Below are 6,000 nucleotides of genomic sequence, written 5' to 3'. Positions count from 1 at the left end.
TAAATTAGTTTTGGAACAGGCTTGAGTCTTGTGGCTGGATGGGACAAAACTCTCAATCCCTTTGCTGGTGTGTGCCACAGGACAGGCTGGCACCACAGGGCTTTGTGCTCAGCTTGCATCACATGCTTAATCTGCATTTTATGTGGCAAATCCTCTCCCTGCCCCTCCCCTCCCTACCTGGGCAATGGCACCTTTGAGTTCAGATAAAGGCTGTAATTCCTGTGTCTCCAAAAGGCCCTCCTGAAACATGTGCAGCATTCAAACAGTGCTTTGGGACATCCCTTCCCAGGGCACAGCCACAGCTCAAGGCCAACTTCACAGGATTGTAATTCCAAGTGATTAGAATTTATGGTGGCTAATCTGTCAGAGAGCATATGTTAGAGCAGTGTTCAGCTGATAAGTGCATCAGCTGATAACTGCTGGTACCTCTGCTCTGTGATCTACAGCCTGATTCTGAGTGGAAGGTATTTAGCCTGTGGCAGCTTATGAGACTAGAAAGAAATAATAAAACCCAGTGTAGATTTAGGAGGAAAAAATAAAAGTTATTGAAAAGCAATTATTGAAAAGCAGCTGCTGAAATGGCTGAGGGGTTAGAGCACCAGCAGCAGTCATCAAGAGCCCTGCTGAATCATTGGGCTGCTGCTTCATTCCAGATCTGCCTGGAAGCAGATTTTGAATGAAGGTGCCCAGCTCGGGCTAGCAAAAATGCAGGCAAATGAGGAGATAAAGTAGCAGCCTTTTACAAGTGATCCTGTTCAAGGGTACCACAAGGGATTGCCAAGGCAATTTTTTTTTTTTTTTCTGCAGAATTTAATTAAAGTGCTTTGAAATTTCTGGGAAGTGAGAAATTGCTTGTCAGGATTGTTGGATTTTGGCACTGTGAAGGCTGAAGAGTGAGCCCTCACTGGTGGCCAGGCAGTGGAAATGTGCTTGGCTGGGTCTCATTTTGGAAAGTCTGAGGGTTGCCATCAGCAATGTGGGCATCCCAGGCGTGGAGGGATAGTAGGAGGTAGGGATCAGCAGCCAGGCATAGACAGGCTTGGCCTTGGAGCTGAGGAAGATTCCTCTTCCTCACCCTGCTCAGATGTCAGGTTCCTTTGATTCATTTAAAAAATGTTCTGGAGATCATGTTAGCAATCCAAGCTGGCCACAGCCTGTCTGAGGGGAACTATTATTCAGTTTATGCACTTGGTTAATCAGTTTATGCACTTTTCCTCCAGCCTGCCATGATGCTATGCATGCTCCCATTTCTGCTGCTGGGGTTGGACTCGGTGCTTCCCCAGGCACACTCAGTGAGGACAGGGCACAGTGATCTTCCCACCCCTCCTGTCACCTGTGTGCTGCTGTCCCTGGAGCAGGTGCTTCCTGGGTCAGGCTGCAGTTTACCCAGAGATTCATTCACCAATGGCCCATGCAGAGCCAGCCTCAGGATGAGAGACTCATTCCCACCTTCAGGCAATGAATCCAGCAGACTTTTGCCGTTGCTGCTCACTGTGTCTCCCTGAGGAGTGCTGGGGTAGCATTGCTTTAGGAAGAGGAAATGTGCTGATGAATTAGGAGCAGTGCCAGGCTCCCAAAAGGACTTGTCCTTTCTTTTTAATAAGGTGGCTTTCCTTGAAACCTCCCCATCATTTCTAACAAGCTCTTGCCCTGTCAAAGCCACACTTGGCTCTCTCTCTCTTTTCCATCTCCTTATGAGAAGGGCTTATGGGAGATGAATGTGTAAGAGGAGATTCTGTTGAGGATGGCTGACCTGACCTGTGCAATCAGGTGGGGCTCCCATCTGTCTTTCTTTGGGCTTTTTTGGTTGGGTTGTCCAAAACAATGTTTCTGAAGTGGAGAGTAGATCCTGGCACAATATATGGCCCAGACTCCTTTCCACAGGGGGCTTGGGGTGGAGGCCAGGAGGGTTTTCATGGTGAGAACTGAGGTAGCAAAGCAAGGTTCATCCCATCAATTTAATTTTCTATCCCTTCTTGTGTCTACTAGAACTGTACCTGTACTGCTGAGTGGGAACATGGTGGTGCTGCCTAGGTGTGATCACATCAGTCAATCTTTTTACAGCAAGCCTTCTTCAAAAGGCTTATGTGTGATATCAAACCAATTCATCTTTAAATTTGATCTGAATGCTTGATCATGCTAGACTGGAAACTCTCCTGCAAACCTTTCCCAAACAGTCCTGTGAAAGGCAGAAATTGCCCAGCAGATTGTCCTTCCTTACCGTGCCTGCCTTGGAGTGATTTGTCACAGTAAAATAAAAATGTCCAAAAGTAATAAATTAAAAAAAAAAATCCTCTTCATCAGTGCAGGGAGAATGTAGTCTGTAATTTATTATGGCAGTGACAAAGAAGTCTATTGCATGAATCTAACTTTTGGAGCCAGTGGAGATTTCCTACAGCCTCTGTTCTCTTCCTTCTTGCAGGACCTTAGACTGGTACAGAGATAGTGGCCGTGTCCTCCAGATCCCACAGGGGCCAACAGGAGCTTTGTTCTTGGCTCAGAGAGAAAAAAGCCAGCTGATTTTCACCCATATTTATGGCAGCTGCCTCTGAGTGTCCATGAGTGCTCACCAGTCAGGATGAATCCCAGCTGGGGGTTCAAAGCTGGCCTGAGGGAGCCTCTTTCTGCCCTGAGCTCCTCGTTCAAGTGCACATCTCTCCCCGATGAGTGGAGGGACTGTGCAGCTCATTGCAGCAGAGCTGGTGTCACAGTGCGCAGTGGTGTTCTCATTTGCCTGTGGGGTGAGAGTGTAGCAGCAATCCTGTAACTCATACAGGACTTACAGGACTGCAGATACATAACTCATAGCCCTCTGTGCTCAGAACAGAGGGGTCTCCTGTGAATTCCTGCTTCACTGCCCTCAGAGAATGACCAGTCATCTGACTTCATTAAACTCAGCTAACCCTAAAAAATGCTAGTCAATTATAGTTCTTAGAGCTTTGTCTGGGTAAGTTTATATATTTTTCAGTTCCAGGAATAGCTCAAATAAAAAATGGAGATTCTTTAGCCACTATTTTTGCTTCTAAGGGTCTGAAACATATTTTTTGTCTAAAAATAGCAATGAGCTTTATGAGGGACTGCAGTGCATTCAAAAGAGTTTCTGGTAGCCTTTCAAATGCAATATTCCATCTTGTCTTGGAGTGACTTTATCACACTGGGTCCCCCATTGTCTGCCTTATGCCCAGACATGAGTCCTGCAATTTTAAGCTCAAAGAGGGGGCAGCCAGGGGAATTCCTCAGTGCCAGATTTGTTCTTTCAGTTCTCACAGACTCCTCTGCTGTGAGTTCTTTCATTTGTTTTTTCAGTTCTCACAGACTCCTCTGCTTCTCTCTGAGCTGGTTGTCTAGCACGGACAGAGGGAGTAAATCTTTGCTTTTGGTTAGTTTCTTCTTCATTAGCTGAGGCAAGAAGCTTTTCCCAGGACTGTGGCTGCTTCTTCTGGAACTGTTCAGCTTTGCTCTGCTCCAGAACACCAGACCATCACCAGAAGCCCCACGCTGTATCCCAGCTCTGGACCTCAGGAGAAGCCCAGCAGCACTCCAAAAATCCACCAGTTTTCTCCACAATGAGAAGGTTGGTTATCTACCATTATTCTTTGTTGTTTTTTTTTTTTTTTTTCTCTGTTCCTGTGTGCACTCTGCTTGTTAAATAAGCAATTTTTTTTCACTTTCCTCTAAGAAATTCCTTTTGAGACTGGGGGAGAGGCTGCTGAAACCTACCTTTCTTTAGAGGAGACACCCTTTCAGGAAGTTTCCCCCTAATTTGTCTCAAAACCAAGACACTTCTTCTCTTCACAATGCCCCAGACCTTTTGTATGCTTGCCAGGCAGCCTTTTATCTCCCACTGCCTGGGAAAGCTGCTGTGTCTCCCTGGAAGGGGAAATGAGCTCTGTGCCCCACACCAGCCTGCTCTGCTCCATCCTTGCTTGGTCCTCTGTGCCCAGATCTGCTCCAAGAGTCACTGCAGCCAGCTGGGGGCTGTGGCAGCTGAGGACACTGCCACAGGGCCCTGGGGGAGATGCTGTCACCAGGAAAGGCATCAGCCCTGATGTTGTTGTTGTCCCCTCTCACTCCCTGCACATCACCTACATTTTCTCTGCAAGGGGGAAGAGCCCCTGATCTCCAGGCTGGATGGGGCCGTGCAGCTGCCCAGCCATGGGTAACTCAGACTCTGAAGTAGAAATAATGCCATCTCCAACCATAAACTGCCCTTGAAATTTTAATTGGGTTGTTACACTGAGATGAAATGTGCTTTCTGGTTTTTAATGTGTTTATTAAGTTGGCATATATGATTTATTATGTCCTTAATTATTAATTTTCTTGCTGGTAAGTGTCTGGATTTTTGTGAATTATGAGATAGGGAAGCGTAATGCCATCGCAGGGGAACCTTCAGTGAAATGAAGGGGTTGGCTTTTCAATGCAATTTATATTTATGAGAAACTAATAGGAGATAATTTTATATTATCTAAGTAATATAACTAATCCAAGATGATTTAAGGAATGATGATCAGACAGGTCTGTGAACTGATGAGAGCAGAAATTGAACAGCTGAAGGATTTAGGTCCTAATTTTGCAAAACACCTTAAAACTCACTTTTCTTGTTAGGGAGGTTGTCCTGCATTAAATCCATGAAGAATATTACTAAGCATTGCTCAAGGCTACCTAATATTCTGTTTTCTGTGAAGTAGGATTTGATCTAGGGCAAAATTGAATATGAGATGGATTCAAGCACAATTTTTGCTTGGGTTCATTCTCATGAAGCTTCATCTGCTGAGTGTTTGCAGATTGTGCATGTCAAGAATGAGGTGAGCAAGGCTGGATTAAATTGGTTTAATTCAAGTTCATAATTTCTGGTGGGTTTTTACACCACTGTGGGTGAAAAGGGAGCTCAATTTGTGGATCAAGTTGTAACAGCAGCAAGTGTCATTCAGCCAAGGGAAAGAATGAGTATTATACCACTTCAGTAAGTTACAAGCACAGGGTACAATCAACATTTTTATTAATACAGGTAAGAAGTTCTGAGCCTGCTTGTAATTGTACAGTAGTTACTCATGCACTTTCAGAGTTCCTTAGTCAGTGCTGTTTCTGTGAAGTTTCATACTGAAGTAATTCTGAATTAACAAGTCATTGCAAGTAAATGAAATAAATCCATCTGAATCCCTTGAATTAAGTGTTCTTTTAATTCACAGCAATTTAATTTTTTTGGTACAGCATGTGCTGTAAGAGAACAGTAATGCTTTTATTCTGTAATCCTCCTTCAAGATGGGGGAAAGCAACAATATTTGAATCCCTGTTTCAAGCTACTTCCTGACAAATAAGTTTTTCCTGATATAAATGAAGGAATTGTCAGAATCCACTTTTCTCAAATGTCAAGGTCAGCTAGATGTTTTTAAATTAGTTCATGACAAGAGAAATTAATGAACCAGTAAAAAGACAGATACAGAGGTTTGGCTCTGTGAACATGTTGGTTAATCATCTGATAGATGATAAATATGCTTTTGATTACTTTCTTGACTTTATTTCTTTTTACAATTTGAATAAATCTTAGTCACACCTCCGTTTGCTAGGATACATATCTCCACTTAGGTCTTCCTGGAAGCTGTTTTAGTTTCATATTAAGCAAATATAAAATTCTATAACCAGTGTGTGGAATCATGATAGCAGTTATTCTACAGACACTTTAGCTACATCAATAGAGGTGTAACATAAAACAGGAATACAGGTTAAAGGGGTTTTTTAAGGAGTAATGTATTGAAGTGAATGGGTAGCTCTGGGAGACTTTGCAAATGCTACAGGGTAATAATTTCCCAAAGATTAATTCCCCAGATGCTGCCACAACTACTAAAACTTCCCACCCACATTCTGGAGAAAAGAGGAATAAGGATTCAGTTACTGGCATCCATGGAAACTTCATCTCAGAGCTCTGAGGATCCCAGCAGACCCAGGCCAGGCAAAGAGCAGGCAGACTCCCTGCAGGAGCGGGGTGCTGGGCACACTCCA

The sequence above is a fragment of the Serinus canaria genome, chromosome 4A (genome assembly GCF_022539315.1).
Source record: "Serinus canaria isolate serCan28SL12 chromosome 4A, serCan2020, whole genome shotgun sequence".
NCBI classification, from domain to species: domain Eukaryota; kingdom Metazoa; phylum Chordata; class Aves; order Passeriformes; family Fringillidae; genus Serinus; species Serinus canaria.
The sequence above is the reverse complement of the archived record's forward strand: the minus strand, read 5'-3'. Positions refer to the sequence as shown.